Raw genomic sequence first — 17,953 nt, 5'->3', positions numbered from 1 at the left:
CTCTCGCTCTCTCTCTCTCTCTCGCTCTCTCTCTCTCTCTCTCTCCCGCGCTCTCTCTCCCCCGCGCTCTCTCCCCCTCTCTCTCTCCCTAGCTGTCTCTCCCCCTCTCTCTCTCTCCCCCTCTCCCCCTCTCTCTCTCTCTGCCTCACGCCGCCTCACCCCGACACGCGCAGGTCTGCTGCCGCACCGCCAGCATCCTCGCGAATTTGCGCCGAAAATCGATATCGACATCCGAGTTTTGCGAGGCGTTGCACGGCGGCGGCACATGTACACGCGCGGCGTGGTGGGCTTCAACGTCGACCGTCGCTGCCGACGTGTGGAATACACAGCCGATGCAGGGTATACGCGGAGACAGCGCGGGAGCCGGAGCACGCTCCACAGTAGGACATCACGAGACTGTCCCCCACCAGTCACATTATTGCTGAGCACAGCTGCGAACTACGGATGCTGCTGTCGGTCTTATTACGGCAGCGGTTAGTACGGCAGCGGTAAAAACGATTGCGTGTACTGTCAAGTGATCATGTAGGGGTGTGCGTAGTGTAACAATACATCGAACTATCGATTTATTACAATGGCGTCTGCAATTGCAATGGCGATACATGTATACATTCCACGTACCACTGACTTGTATTTCAATTATTATGAATATATTCTTTCGCACACAAGCGCGCGCGCACACACACACACACATGCACGCACGCACGCACGCACGCACGCACGCACGCACGCACGCACCGTATATATCACAGAATATATTCATTATGTAGACAGCCCCTGACTGTTTTTCCTCAAACAGGGCACTGACTTGTTCGTATCTGCGGGTAGAAACGATGACTCACTATCAACGTATAGCAGGGCAACTCCCACTGAAGGCCTGTGTATGCGCGACAGTCAGTCTGCAGCCAAGCTTTTGCTTTCTAAAGATGTGAAGCAGTGAGTCTTTAAAACATGACAAGTCTCTTATATTGTAAAGACTGGCACAAACAGGCGCACAAACACATACGCATGCACGCACAAGCAAGCGCGCAGATACACGCACCCACGCACACACGCACACACACGCACGCACGCACGCACGCACACACACACGCGCGCACACAGTCACACACACACCCACGCACCCACGCATGTACACACAGGATCCGGGATAGGCAACCATACGTGTGTCTGCATACGTGCATCAAAGCGGATAGGTGCCCTATGCACACGCCCTCTACACCTGACAAAACAGACGCAATTACGGCTAGTTTCATAAGTTATCCTAAGACAGAGCTACATACAAGCTAAACCCAGATGAGAGACCAGATACCAGAGAATTTTTACAACACCCTAACCCCATACATAAACATTCAACATCCATCTGCTTACTCACAGCACTAAGTGATTAAATAAGTGTATAAGTGGAGACACCAGTAGGAGCAACACTCCAGCGCTACACGACTATACCACTCCAACTGTGTTTACTGATCGCTAGCTTGTCTGACAACGTAAATAAACAGTAGCTGGGTCACTATGGCCTAGAAACCACGAAAATAGCCCACTCAGAAGCGCACGCGACACACCACGCTCCCCAGGCAGATTCTAGACCGCCGACTACTATAAGTAAAAAACATCTTCTTTATCTTCTTTTTTTCTTACTGTCGGCATTTGATTGCCAAAAAATCGATGGCATGCTGTGCTGCATCTTGATGTCTATATGCAGATCAAATAAGACAAATACATTTTACGATTGCGAATAGAAAGCTTAGAAGCAGAGTGAACATGGTGAACCATGCCTTAACGCAAACTTTTACAGACCGCACCATTTCTCAGCTAATTTTTCTGAAATATTTTAGCATGACTTCCGTACTGACAAGCTTCGATGATTCGTTAAACTTAGAGGGAAGAAATATTTCGTTTTATGTTGCAAAACAACATTTTTTCACGCCTTAGTCCGGAAGAATATTTACAATGATATATCTTGGCATATTATTTTAATATTAAATTAACTACAGACAACTGCAGGAAATTATAGCGGGCAAGATATTCTTCGTAGAAGGATTGGTCAATAGTAAATGGGTAAATTTTAAACCCATCGTATAGAACAATGCACTACTACTAGATAGTACCAAAGAGCTTATAATGATTATATATATATATATATATATATGATTATATAATATATCATTATAAGCTCTTTGATAGTACTGTAGATGTTCTATAATATATTTATGTACATACTTTCTTTTTTTTTATGGTAAAACTCCATTAATATACTACACATCTATTATCACAGTCGTTATATCAGGAGTAAGATAATATAGATCCTATATTATCTTACTCCTGGTTATATCACAGTGAGAAAATGTATTACATTTGATTTAAAATAGTATCATTAACTTTAAACTATTTATTACAATTTTTTGTTTAAAAAAGGCTAATATATAAGGTTATTAAAAATAAAAGGCCACGTAGTACAATAACTTCAGTCTAAAATAGTTATGACAGAATGAAAACATGTATACACTGTGTTTACTCTCTTACGAATGCTCTGCAGTTTATACTGGCAAAGGCATCGTAGTAAATGTACGAGCAAAAGCCTCGTCTACTTCTGATCCCCGTTGCACATGACTACAGTCATCATCGGTGCAAATACCGCTCAGAAAATAAGATACGGATTCACAGACTCCCCTAAAAACTAGATGAGTGCGAGGCTAACCCCCCGCCTAGTTTGCCAGGGTCCTTCTACAAGGAAATTACTTATTCGCGTACATTTTGGACTATTTCAATTAACAACTGCTAGCCCCTGCACCTGCCGGTACCTGTACAGTAAGTAACATTACGGGCCTCGCTGTCTATTGTCAGTAGCTGTACTGGCAGTAGCAGGCGTGCCGCTCGTTCCCTCAGGGGTGACAAACGAGGGGCCATACATATGTCCTATCTCTATTCAACATCTGCTGTGGCACGCGCACGCACCGCGGAGGTGACGAGCGTACAACCGGCACCTCAAAGCAGCAGCTACCATCAAAAACATGAAAGTACGCTAAACCGCAAGAAATCCCGCTTCTTGTGCAATCCCACATCCGCTATTTACCGTCACTCTGTACATGTATGTATCTGAACACTCGCATTGAACGCTACCATATCAAAGCCGGTTGACATTGAACTTTTGAAGGTACGTGTTAGGTATCCTCCTCATACACGATGGTTTGATTAGCATTACTGCAGCTTTACCTAAATTACATACTGTAGATATACGGTAATTTGAACAACCCGGGAACAGCCTTGTCTACATAGTACATGGTGACATAAATGGTCACTGGTACTTAAATCGGCCGATATGAATGCTTTTCAGTAGTCACTAGTCATTGCTTTAGATTATTTAAAACAGCTGTATTAAACTATCAGTATATCAATATAACTCTGTACAAAGTCTACAACTTTGCAGTTACTGTACACGTGCATGAACCATACCGCATCACGTCACATGTACAGAACATTGTAATAACTATAACCAGACACCGTTTATTTACATAATTTAAATATCGCGTGTTTAATATATATATTTATACATATATATATATATATATATCTACTACAAAAACGAACTATTGTTTGTTTCTCCGTTACGAACCTATCCATAGAATTAAGAAAATATATGGGGCTAAATTTGCACTAAAAGTTGTTCCTAGGCGTTTTTCCTCCGAGCAAGTATATCATGTATATGTATATATATATATAAATATATATATTATAACGTGCCAAAGCCAATTCGGGAAAGATAGGCCTAATCATTGTAAACATTTTTTTAAAGCTGTTCACTTTACAACATCATCAACGTCCCTGTCTCAAGAACTGCACACCATACCCGTCGGACCAATAGAGAGAGGGGGAATACCCGGAATAGTATACATATATATATATACATGTACATCAATGTACATATATATAGACAGAGATGGAGGGAGTTGGGGAGGGACGAAAGGGGAGACAGCAGGGAGGGGGAGAGAGCGAGGTATAAATTAGAGAGTGGATGAAATGGAATGGGATGCGTTGGATCACTAGATGATGGATGAGATGGATAGATAGCGATAGATAGAAGGCAGGCATGGCAGCAAGGCAGGCAAGCAGGCAGGCAGGCAGCAGGCAGGCCAGCAGGCAGATAGATTAGACCATACAGAGAGAGAAGATGAGAAGGAGGAGAGAGGAGAGCGGAGAGAGAAGAGAGAGATGAGAGGAGAGAGAGAGAGAGAGAGTAGTTAAGAGAGAGAGAAGAGAGAGAGAGTAGAGAGAGCAGAGACGAGGATGAGATGGAGAGAGAGGAGAGCAGAAGGAGAGGAGGAAATGGCAACGCGGGAGACAAGATAGACCAAGAGACGACTGAGGACCGCGTGAGAGAGAGAGCCGAGAGAGAGAGAGCGATGAGAGACCGACCGAGAGAGAGAGAGAGAGAGAGAGAGAGAGAGACGGATGTAGCAAGCAAATATCTATTCAATAGAATTCCTAATCCGCACCCGCACGCGCACCGATCTTGATAATATCCTACTCTCTCCATCGCCTCACCCTCCTCTTCTCCCTTTGCTTTTCATCTGCCAAACTACATATGTACACAGGAATAACAGACAATATCTTCACACGCCAGCACGTAGTTCTATTTAAGCAACTGACCCACAGAAACCGGCATGTAAAGAGAACATTGGTCAAACATGCTGGTTCCTGTACTGATAATTCTTGCTTTATATTGCACGGGCCCAATATATATTTATAAACAATATTATCAAGGCTTACCAATAGCTGAATCTAAAATTTTCATCTTCCTAGGTGTTTAGCATCTACGAAATAATCGAATGTGTTTTGTTTACGTATAATGAGAACCTATGTACAGTTCATCATGCACTGATTAAAATGAGATTTAAAAACTACGTCCTACCAGCACAACAATCATTAGCCTAATACCGTTGATTGGTATGACCATGACCACACAATGTGATTATGTGTGATCAGAATATTCTTCTCGGTGATACAGCCCGTGTCAGATCACCTTGTAATTGATGCATATCATGGAAACAACGTAGATATACCATTCAAACGATCATTAAAAATCTTCACTGAACACTTTCCTCACTTGTAATGCATTGCAATGCATTTACATAGTAATTAGTGCGTAAATTGATTGTGATTATAGGCAATAAACAGCATTCCCGTATTCCAGTCTTTATGCTGCGTAAAACAATCCAACCAGACCATTAACTGCATGCAGTACACACATATGATCCGCTATGAGGCCCTAACCAATTACTGCTCTGAAGCTACGCACACACCAGAATGTACACACAACTGACTGGGCAATCACATACAGAGACATTAAAGGGGGACAGGAACAGCATTGATCAGTTATTAAGTAGTGCACAAGCTACAGCAACTGCTACATCCAAGCCTAGCAATAACTCATGATTTCCCTGTGATGACATCAAACGGGAACGGTCGACATACACAATATTTGCAGCCTGGCGGGATGCATACAGACGCACACTTAGCGTAGGCTCGCATGATTATCGACTGGTCGATTAGCCGCTGATTCACTGAGAGAAACGAAACAGACTGGCGCCAGAACGCATACTAAACACTCGCCTGCCTGAATGCACACAGCTAGGCCACACAGTCGTATACATAATAGACCCGGTGCAAGGTAAATATGTGCAAAGTATCCTGCGCATGTATACGCATTCTTACATAATCACAGAGTATGTAGCAATTCCATTACGAAAGCGTGCTTTTCCACCTACATGAATACCTTGTAAATTGAGTTTCACTGCTAAATTAAACTGTGAAATTGTAAACTTTAACATTAGACACATATATATGGCATCTACAACAGCTACAGATATTTACCTGCTTATTCTAGGCTGATTCATTAATTTGTAGGGCTGTACTAACGACCAATGAACACCAACAAACAAAAACAAGAAGAATCGGCTGTTGATTCAACATACATGTAAATCGGTCACTCCTACGTGGCAGACAGCTTCGGAGGGCACCGTCTATTTTCCATAATGAGAATTTTGTCGCTACGAGGTCATGACGTTTTCACTTGATTTTGCATCTGTCTACCTAACAGGACTGCATAAATACTCATTCTCACGCCAGCACAGAAACCTCATCAGGCCAAGTAAAAACTTACCGCTATGGGTTACACAATGGTACAACTCAAAAGGAAATTGTTTGATTCAGATCTATTTGGCCATGTATTAGAAAATATGTAAACCCATGTCTTTTAACTCATTGATCCATCTATGGCCCCTTTCTGTATTTTAATAATAACAGGGGTTAATAATGACAATTAACCCCTGATAATAATAACATCTTTTCTCCCTGCATACCAAATATGAAAAATTTGGATAAAGCTATATAGGAACTTATGCTAAATTTATATGACATGGGTGCATGATACTGGTTTTTCCTTATAAGTACAATTAAATAGCTAAAATTCACTTGATTTATATTTTCTAACTCTAGACGCTTTTTCGGATCGTAACACTAGTAATGTGAATATGAATAGCATTCTTGAAACATCTTAATATCTGTTGCCACTCTGATTTTATGTTTTTATCCATCCAACTGTATCATGCAGATTAAGTGCAAAGATATATGAGTAATAGTTGCTACAGTCACAATGGCAGCATAAGAGATATGTGCTGATTGAGTACATATATCGCCTTACGAAAACAACACATTAGAACTTCTATTTTCCTTAAAAGATAGAGAATCCATATAATAACAACACTCTCGCCCACCAAGATCTGTGTATTATACATAAATCCATAATTGCAATGATGTTTGCAATGCCAATGGTAGCTATGGTGGCTATATAAACAGTGGGTTGTGTAAATACTTATGTCGTTGTATCTGTCATGTGCACTTTAAAGTGTTAAACGCGAAGATTATGATTCATCATTGACATCCACCACGAATATAACTTGCTCACGTTGGCAGACATCTCAAGTGTCCCGGTCTCACCGGGATCGTCCCGATGCTACATGCTGGTCCCGCTTCCCAGAAAGTCCAGAAAGCCGCGAAACATTTTTCAGCCATATTTTAAAATTTACATCAGTAAATTACTAAATTTGCCATGGTTGTTGATGTACTTTGATTCGAGCAAACAATAAACAAAGTGGCTATATGCCCGGCAGCCGGGCACGGTATTCGATTTCCTAAATGCCCGGCAGTTTTTAATTTTCAATGATTTCTCAAGTAAACAGTGTACTTACGTGATCCAAACTAAGTATTCTACATTTGTTTAGAAATGTCAAGCGATTTTCGTTAGAGCTGTATATTCGAACTAGCCCAATTCTCCTAGCTTCGGATCACCGAGCGAACGAACTCGCAATCGACACTTAGAAAACATCCGACGGCTGCTGGGCACGGTCTTCGATCTCCTAAATGCCTGGCAGTTTTTAATTTTCGGTGATTTCTCAAGTAAACAGGAGGGTTAGGGTTAGGGTTAGGGTTATCCGGGGGTGCCGGCTGCCGGGCATATAGCCACAGCGAACAATAAAAGGCCACAAATCAAATGTATACTTTGTTTATTTTACATGTATACGTTGTAAAAAATGGTGGTGCGCCGCGACAAACACATATGTTGCAGCCCGCCACAACTTTTTCGCTGTGTTTGCGCACCGCGAAAAAACGGCGATGGACCATTATCACAAGTGATCCCTTTCTTGGATTTCCCCAACTTGGGACCTCTGCGGTGACTATGCGAAAAACGAGGGGGCGGGGTGTAACGTGCGTTATCGTCGTAGCCGGCAACGCTATCACTGGCATTGCACCTGTATGAGTGTATCCGATATTAGGCGAGGCAAACCACATACAAAAACAGATGTACACCTTACAATATTACACAATAAACGGTTGAAAGCATGAAATGAATTTCAAATCACAATAAATCATTTAGCATTCGCGAACGAAATTTGACGCTTCGCCAGTGATTCGATGAGTGAAGGCATATGCGGGAATACGCCACTAACCGCCGGCACATTGCGTTGATTATAACGCGTTCTGTTGAATTAGAGGTAACAACACATGCATACAAATTAATTTGTTAACTTACCAAACAGACGAATTTGCAGTCCTAGATATGCGCCTGATGGCAAGCGTTATATCCTCTTACTTTCTCAGTAATTTTATTAAAATCGCACACCCAAAATATACGCTGCTGCTGAAGATTTCGGAAACATGGACGCGCCCAGATCACCCATGCGTTTGGTGTCACTGCGCCAGGCACTATTTTCCCCATAATTTACCTTTTTGTATTATAATGGTTAACTTTGCTCCTTAGCAGATGAAAGTAATATATTTCGTGTTAATATTATTATTTCTAGACCAACATGAGTTTACTAGGCATTTATATGTTTTATATTGATAGCAGGTGCGCGCGCAATGATACATGCAATTAGAGCAATGATGTAATAGTATTATGGGATGTTGCAATGCTGGGAATCAACAGCATCCTTCATCTGTGAGCAAACTAATACATAGTCACAGTGAACAGCCACATCACTTTTACGTATGCGTGAATTTGAATGAAATACGCTTTCTTTAATTTCTCAATGGTAAATGATCGCACCGCCAGATGTATCACCTACATACCCACGTACACGCGTATGCACTATAATATAACCAGGAGTCTATCAATAGATCTATTGATAGACTATCTATTGATAGACTCTGATATAACGTATAAATATTTGCCACACAAAATACCACACGTTTATAGCATGGATCAAAATCTCATATTAGTATAATTACAACATAGTCCAGCTGAGTTTACTGCTGATTTCTATCCTGTGGAATGATGCAGTACATGATGATGTGCAAAGTTGGTACCGTACATAATTTTTTTGCCGGAATAAGGTAGTATAAAGAGCACAACATATTTGATACCACGCGCTCCTAATTTTATAACTAACTAGGTGACGTTTATCCTAGGACGACTATTATAGGTGACGTAACTAGGTGACGTATAAAAATGTAATTTTATTTATGTTACTCCCGATGTAGATCGGGAGTAACATAAATAAAATTACATTTTTCTGTTATTGTTAATTATATTGTTAATTGTTTTATTAGTTGTTTAATTATATTGTTAATTATATTGTTAATTGTTTTATTAGTTGTTTAATTATATTGTTAATTATATAATTATATAGTTATATTATACTTTTATTGTTGTGTTATACGTTACTCTTGATAACGTGTGTTCTATGAAATAGAACCATTAAATAGCAAGACAATTTCAGCAAACAAGTCTGCTACATGGCTTCAGGAGAGATATGTTTAGTCAATTATATATTATCGATGTTTCAGATACATATGCGCATTTCTTATTATGTTTACACCATTATAGACTGACTCAGCGAGTAACTGTGAATCAGCGACTGTCAGCCTAACAACAACAGCCTGACGACAGCCAGAGACTTCTCTACTCAATCTACATCCGTCCTGTAGAAATAATTTCATACATTAATTTTCCCACTCTAACTGAGGCCGACCAGACTAGCTGTAGATGGACCATCTACGAAGATTGATTTAAATGAGAAATTAATTACGACTAAACTTTATAATTCCGCGTAAAATGCGCATCGTATATGATGGGATTTCTACACCTATATATACATTAAATAATATTTATTAGGCCATGCCATTTTATTGCGCAATTGTAAAAAAATATAGAAAACTTGTCTGTCTTTTGGCCAGCCAGAAGTAAGTTAATCTCGAATATGTATAATTATTTAAGTTTATAGGATAAGAATTCTTCGCATATATATGACCTGTTCTAGCAGATTCTCTACCAAATCATTCATTTTCGTGGGCCATTGGAATGGGTAATTTTTACTACAAACTACGAGTGGGTATGTGTTTTTTAATTAAATGTATATTGCACTGATATACTGTCATTTGACATACGTATAATGCGCATGCATGTGCGAATAGATTTAACCACGTGCTACAATGTTTAGGAAATCGGAAAGAGGCGACGTCTTATAATTAGTAAGAGATTGGGATAGATTTTTAATTCCAAACTAATGCTAAGTACGTGCTCTCTGTTTAAACAGTATAATTTCCACAAAATCATATTTGTTTTGACAGAGTCTGGGCATGCGTGCAGAAGGACTTTATATATCATTATGCTCCTCACCAAATCATATGGAACCGCGAAAAGGTTAGACGCTAGACTAGATATTAGAAGAGACTGAGATAGGAATGCATTTACACATTTTTCATAGCCCACTACTAGTGCGTGAGTATGCGCTCTCTGCTTGCAATGTATAATTTCAATAAAATGGCATTTCGTTTGACAACCATCTACCAATACATATCTTCTTATGCTACCGTATAAGGAAATTCATGAATGCAATTGGTGTCATTATACCATCCATGTATGTTCCCATAGAGGAATGCGAATTATGCCATTACTGAATATTGTGGCGAACGCGTACGGATAACGCGCACAGACAGCGGAACGCGCACAGACAACAAAAGAACTGCCAAAAATAATTAATATCGTGCAAAGACGATAATGGTTCGAGTCTTGGGCCTCGACAATAGCAATATAATATATAATATTATATGGACACTACATGTATAGTCTAACTATTGTATTGTTTCTATGCGTGCGTCAAACTACTGGTGCCACCTGGCGATGCTAGTTGAAGCGACGGTGACGGCCTGTCGACGGGATTTATTCTACTCACGGCGGTGGGCGAATTGGCATTCTATCGTCTCGTTATATTTCCCTTTTCCCTATTTGTATCATCAGGAAACAAATACGAAACGCCATCAATCTCCGACCGTAGGTAATAGGGCCTATATTTAGTAATACCCTATGTTACGGACAACCTGGTTGCGAAAAAATCGCTCATATGGCATTTGTAAATTATAACAACTTGAATCGGGATTAGGCCCCACGGTAAGTTGCCCTTGCCGAAATTCTAAACTGTTAGCACAGAAATGTCGACGCAGACGTATAATATCAAGAGCATAATATTAATCGAAATAATTTTTCTTGGCGTGGGTATCATATAGCATTTGCTATGAGGCAAGCGCGGCGTGCCTCATGTTCAACTGAAGATTTGTGCTCATACCGTTTCTGACAATTAATTACAATGTTATTATTAATAATTATTAAACGATAATCAAAATTTAAAATAAATTTTATTATCATGTTATAGCAATAATATTATATATCATATATCCATGAAGTATTCGTATATCAAAAAGGAAACTTTATCGTACAAAATTTACCATGATATTATCAGGAGTAAGATAATATAGATCTATATTATCTTACTCCTGATATTATGTAGTATAGACAAGTAATTTGTACTGTGATTGCATATTTTGTAGGGCACCTGTCAGCATAACATTTACGTTTCTTCTCCATTAGCTATTGGGCGGGGCGGCCGGTGTGCCATGGTAGACAGCCTCCTCATGAAAAAAGGTCCCCCTATACAATACGTATGAACACTAAAGGTGAAATACCCATGCGCATGAGCCATCCGCCCTGCTAGGCATGCCCATGCTTATACGCAATGGGGGGGGGGGGTTGCCATAGGGGAACGTCTAACATGCTACCCCGCAGAACCGCCCAATAAACTAAAGAACAGATCGAGAGGAAGATCTCTTCTTCGGTGTATGCTGCGGATCGACTACGCGCGGAGGAAATTTCTGCAGGGAGGCAACTCCAATTATGTATTGCAAGTCAACGGGAGAATAGGGTTCATGTTACAAAATTTTGCACTACGATAAGCATCCCAAGAAACCATACCTTGCATACAGCGAGGGATTACTATCTGCACTTTTAGTACGTTTGTGCGTTTATGTAATTATGTGTTTATAATGCTCCTCGAAGTTCACAAAAGCCTCTATAGACATGTCTCAGTGTTCATCTTAGTTTTATTTGTATTTGCATCTAATTCAATCAGTCATGTTCGAACGTAAAAGGTCTAATAACGAGTAACATAACGAAAATAATTCCGCTATAATCGACTAGTATAGAAGAAAACGTCATAAAATCACGCCGTAGTAGCAATATTTGTAGAACTTCAATAGAATGGAAAAGCAAATATTATTACCTAACCTAAACGACGTATTTCTGGCACACAGGGGAATTTTCGCTAACCCGGCCGGTTAGTATAACCAGGAATGGGCTAACGGAACCGGAAATGGGATAACGGAGGGGTGGGAACGAAGGAACATGGAAACAGCATGTTTTAGTGCTTCAGATGGAACCTTTCGATCCCTAATGAGTATACTAAATTTGGTAAGCAATGGAGTAAGTTATGTGTAAAATGGAACTTTGAAATGTTCTTAGATGATTGCACGAGGCTGATTCTGGGATAGCGGCTACTGGGGCATGTGTCTCATGTACGCTATGTATGTAGCTAATGAAAAACATCGATAAAATACCAATACACGTAGACATTATAATTAATTTTTAAGTGTACTTTTTATTTATCCATGTGATACATATTTGTATCTTAGCAATCAAAATTGATAGTTGATTTCTTTATAATAATTATTTCAATCGCTGCTGTTTTCTAACCATTTGTGGAGAATCTAAATGGACATCGACACACACGCACACGCACACGCGTGCGCGCACACACACTCACACACACACACACACACACTCATACACAATCTCTGGCAGCGATCGCTGAAGTAACGCCTGACGACATCACACACTTAGTTCTATTTCATTCCACTGACAAATGTTCAGAACGCAGCAGCGAATAGAATTAATTTTATTTAACACCGTAACACTGGGTTTCAAACAAGACTGAACAACAAACCGAAAACTGAACTTTACTGTAGCCCCTATACAATATGGCTTGTTAGCATTCTGCCAGGTGACACACTAGGTGGTGTTTTGTGCCCGTACTCATTAAATCCAGCAATCTTATAAGGTGTTGTCGTAGGTGCCGTGAAATAGAATTACTATAATCTTTTGCAATTAATTTTGTTCACAGTGCATCTCAATGATACTCATCAATGCTGACAGCAGCCAGGCAGCTTGCAATAAAGCTGGCTAACCAGGACCCGTTCAACTATCGCCAAAATATCAACAAACCAATCAAAAAATTCCGCTGGCTCGCAGCAATCACAACATCGCTGATCTGAGAACATGAAGCCACTCATAAATACCGAAACTGCAATTTCGATAACAGATCAAAACTGCAGTCGCACGTTACTGTCATCATCTGACGATAACTGCCTGCCTACCAGCTAGTTTGTCAGCATTGGTGAATAAGCCGTTAGCTCCACTCGGACCATCAACGTATCCGTGTGGTACACCTCTTCAGATTGGTTTTATCGACATGTCACCCAAAACAGCTCAAGCCAAAACTATCAACACTCCACAGAGCACGAACATGAATTCCTGAGTTGTCCTAGCAAGTTTGGGCCGTCTGCACACACACAGCAAGAGAGAAAGAGCGTATGAACCGCAGAGATGGTGAGAAGTGTGCGGGAGAGAGAAGGTAGATAGGAAGTTACCTGGAGTGAACGCAGGTACAGAGCAGAGGGAAGCAAACAGTGATGAACTGCTTATCTACTTGACACTTACAAGCAATACAGAACTGTTAGTGGCTATGCACTTGACTGTATTTACAACAAATGTGTCAAGATTATTAATTCTAGTGGTTATCATGTTCACCTCAACGTAATGACAGCATGCTATCTGTGCAAGGCCCAAACTGCCTATCAAATTTGGAACAGTTCCACGTGACACACATGCTACAAGGCACTGGATCGGACCTAAAACAGTTGCGAATCAATACAGAAATATCACTTTTTACCTGTGGTACGGTGAATCGTGTCTCTTCAGAGTAAAACGCCCCAGTTCCATACCTCAATACTGTACAGCTGTAAGTGCGTACACTACATGGAATTCTCTAACAGTTACTAAAATCTACAGCATATATTTAAAGGTGGAAATATTATTTACTAACAGCGCCGTGATACTACAACTAAGTTCGGCTAGCCATTACTTATTCACTGTGAAGAGACACAAAACACCCAATCACTTAAACGGCAAATTACAGGAATTTTTTTGACTGATGATATGTTGAAGTACAGATCATTTGACAAACAACAAAAAAATCCATGCCTTGTAGAAACAAACTAAACGACCAACCCTGTTCAAAACTTCGCTGGACTATAGACGACTACCGACCAGTATTTTGCCACCAATCGTTCAGCAAAGACTGCCCTAGACACGACTTAGTCGGCTGCCGTCTACACTGACACAACATTCCAAAAATAATCTGGCTACAAATTTGAACATGGAAAGATCACAATGTCTGAAATTTTTGGCTCTGGTGGCTACTGTTGTAGCTAAATGTTCAAGAACGCGAACCGTAACAACACCTAGATTTTCAACAACACCGTAACTTTAACTGACAGAAAACACTCTACTTTAAACATATCTGAATATACGGAAATTGTAGCCCCAGCAGCCAAACCATCATCGGAGGTAACAATATCTCTAAATATACAGCAGTTCATTATAGCACATCATTACAAACAACACAGGCCCTTGACAAGAAGGCCATCAAAACACACACACACACACACACACACACACACACATATCCTTCCACTTCAAGGTCAACACACACCGTTACCTGCTACACTGCTGGTGATGTAGATATTGTTTCAATTATGTAAAATCGCAAATACAATAATGCCTCTTATAGATAATAATTGTCAAAGTGAAGACTATCTGCAACTATTTATCTATAGCCAGTCGTGTACGTCAAACACTTGAAGTTGTCAGTGTTGGAACTTCTACATAAGGTAGCATTTGAGGCATTGCGCCCATGGACAGGGTAAACCAACGGCCTATGTCGATGTAACACAGCATAGCTGTGGTTTACAAATATCGGAAAACACGTTACAGTGTTTGGCACATTCGCTTCACCCCGTGATACATAAAGAGGAAACACGGCTACTCACAGAACTGCCACAAGTACACTGCACCAACATAGAGGACACCAGTTATCGACTAACTATGTCTGGAGCTGCTCTTTCGATTAACCCCGCATTGAGTGCCATGCAACACCATACATTACAATCCACCACAAACAGTAAGCAACGAAGACTACACCAAATATCAGTCTACTACTTCTCGCCAACCCACTGACCATATTATTGTCTGAACATTTCCAGTGTAAACAGTAGATAGCTCTTACCTCATATTGTCTCAATTTATAGTAGCATGCAAAGATACACAACTTACGAAAGGTCACACAACTTAAATGATACAATGGATATAGAACACGTTGAATAGTGCAATATCCTCAGGTAAATATATCCATATATCACGTGCATGCGATAAACTGGCTGTGGAAGAACACAGTAATGAGCGGCTCCTACAAAATTCTTATTTCTTTTACAAATGGAAATTCTAAGACATCATGACAAGTAGTATTGGTTGGTTGTTCGGGCTATGCAAAACTCAAACTGGCAGCTATTGTGATTAGACAATTTTCTTAACACACACTGCTCGGCAGTTCAAGTCAGGACGCACACACCATGGCATGCTTCTCACGCCTTTATCAAGTTATGTGGCACGTGAAAAAATCTATCGTAATCAATAAGTTAATTACAAACACTTGGTGCACTAGTACACAACTCCACGAAACAATTTGGCCAGGCATGCAACTTAAACCGTGGTAAACGTCCACGTAAAACATACTAATTCCTGGTCTACACAGAGAAACATACTCACACACACGCACTGCCAGTTTGAGTTATACATTATACATATTCACGCACGAACACGCACGTTTTCGCCTAGACGCGTGTAAAAGCCCTTAGTACATATACATATACGAACGCAGAACCAAACATTCAACACTCCCGAGTTATACATTGGGGTTAGCTAGCTAAAGCAAAAACTAATAGATTTTTCCCAAATTTGTCCATCCTGGGTGGAACCATCGATTTTTTTTTTTACAAATCTATGCTAAGCAACATACAACTGAACCCTCCATTTACGCAAAGTTTTACTAAGACTTGGACTTAATAAACTTACAAGCAAGTTAATTAAAAATATTGTGTAAAACAGACATACAAGACAAAATAAAAATCCACTGTAGAACACCTTGAGGTATGAAATGCCATTAAATTGCCACTAAGGAACACAATAAAATTACAACTTCAAACTTGAAATCGATAAACTTGCACTTCAAGACAGGTTGGGTCCAGCAGTATCAGCAGACAAAAAACTTGGTTCTCACCCAGGACAAAACAAACTCGTTCCATTGACTCAATTCCACTGACGTCTGCCACAGGCCTGACTAAAATCTCCAGAAATTCATTAGAACATGCTCTGCCACAGGCTTTCATAAAAAGCTACCAAACATCAAACAAGTCTTAATACGCCTTTTCCTGTACACAAGGTACTCTACTTGCAAACACTGGACTAATTCAACATCATCTATAAAACAAATGGCGGAATCGTACCATTTGAAGAAATAGGACACAGAAGTTGGAAAGGTGAGGTAACAACCCTCGAAATAAAGAAAATCATCAAACACTTATGATAACCTTGCACACAGACTTAATATTGTAATGGCCGATCCACACATCCACTTCCACCACTCGTTCGAGTGGACGGAGCAGTGGAGCCAAGACGAAAATGACACGCCACTTACATACGTACAGACGACGGCAGGTAGAAGACACGACGGACAGACGCCAACGAACCAATCAGAACTGACGCTACGGGGTTTCAACAACTCACAGTGACCTAGAGAGAACAGCAAAACAGACAAGTATTAGACGCAAGTACTATACTAACGGCAGAGCAGCCTACAGGGAAGCAAGCAGATGAGAAGGTAGGAACGTTATCAATAAGAATGCAAGCAACTGAGCCCGAGGAGACTAGTGCAAGAAAGAAGTAAATAACATAGAAAACGTGAGTTGATAGATACACGAGAAAGAAAATGAAGCATAAGAACTGAAAATAAAAAGATAGATTCGTGGGACACGAGGGTAAGAGGCAAGTAAAAGAGAACAAGACAGTAGTTAGGTGTAGAAGACTAGAGATGGGAGTAAGTAATACAAAATAGTGAGTAACTAAATATAAGTACAGAAAATCTAGATAAGAAATGAGTCAAAGAGAACAGGTGAATCGCTAAGTCCATAATATCAAGGTAAGAAAGGAGTAAGGGTGGACAAGTGAGTAGCTAAGTAGAGGAGACATAAGGTAAGGTAAGGTAAGGTAAGGTAAGGACAAGTGAGCAGCTATGTATAGAAGAGTAAGGAGAAGTAGAGAACGAGCAAACAGCATAAATAGCTGAGTATAGAAGACCCATGGCAGGAAGAATGCAATACGAGTGAGCAGCTAGGTACAGGAAACCACGGTAGAAATTAAGTAAGAGAGAAGAGCAGGTGAGAAGCTAGGTACAGGAAAACAAGGTAGAAATTAAGTAAGAGAGAAGAGCAGGCGAGAAGCAAGGTACAGGAAAACACGGTAGAAATTAAGTAAGAGAGAAGAGCAGGCGAGAAGCAAGGTACAGGAAAACATGGTAGAAATTAAGTGCATGCAAAGATAGGCATGTAGAACCAAGGTAGGAAGTAAGAGAGAACAGATGAGTAGCTAGCTATGACACGAGTAGGAAGTAAGACCCCAGCGACAATAGCAGAGTGTAATGCAGTAGAGATTAGACGAGTATACGATACCAGGTTAGGAAGAGAGTAAAACGAACAATTGCATAGACAGGTACATGACGAGGCTGTAGTAGGAAGCGTATAAACACAGAACAAGTAACTATCTAGGTGCGTGAGCATATAAAGGATAAAGCAGGCAGGGAGAAAGAGGTCACAAGACTTAACAAGGGTTAATGTCACGGGTCATAGTTGACATGACACAGTGCAAATGAACGGAGCTAACAGTGGTGAAACA

The 17,953-nt window shown here is 40.4% G+C and overlaps 1 protein-coding gene across 5 annotated transcripts in view; it reads right to left on the bottom strand.

Annotated features, from left to right (window-relative positions):
- Positions 1-12,468: 12,468 nt before the first annotated feature.
- The window catches only part of LOC106805831 (CUGBP Elav-like family member 1), a 102,553-nt gene continuing 97,068 nt past the window's right edge, over positions 12,469-17,953 (bottom strand). For all 5 annotated transcript variants that reach the window (XM_014807598.1, XM_014807591.1, XM_014807624.1 and 2 more), the window contains exon 17: positions 12,469-16,795. The gene's annotated coding sequence lies outside the window, so the exon portion shown is untranslated. The remainder of the gene's footprint in view (positions 16,796-17,953) is intronic.

Source organism: Priapulus caudatus, unplaced genomic scaffold (assembly GCF_000485595.1).
Source record: "Priapulus caudatus unplaced genomic scaffold, Priapulus_caudatus-5.0.1 Scaffold7, whole genome shotgun sequence".
Classification (NCBI taxonomy): Eukaryota; Metazoa; Priapulida; class Priapulimorpha; order Priapulimorphida; family Priapulidae; genus Priapulus; species Priapulus caudatus.
This window is presented reverse-complemented; position numbering and strand designations above follow the sequence as displayed.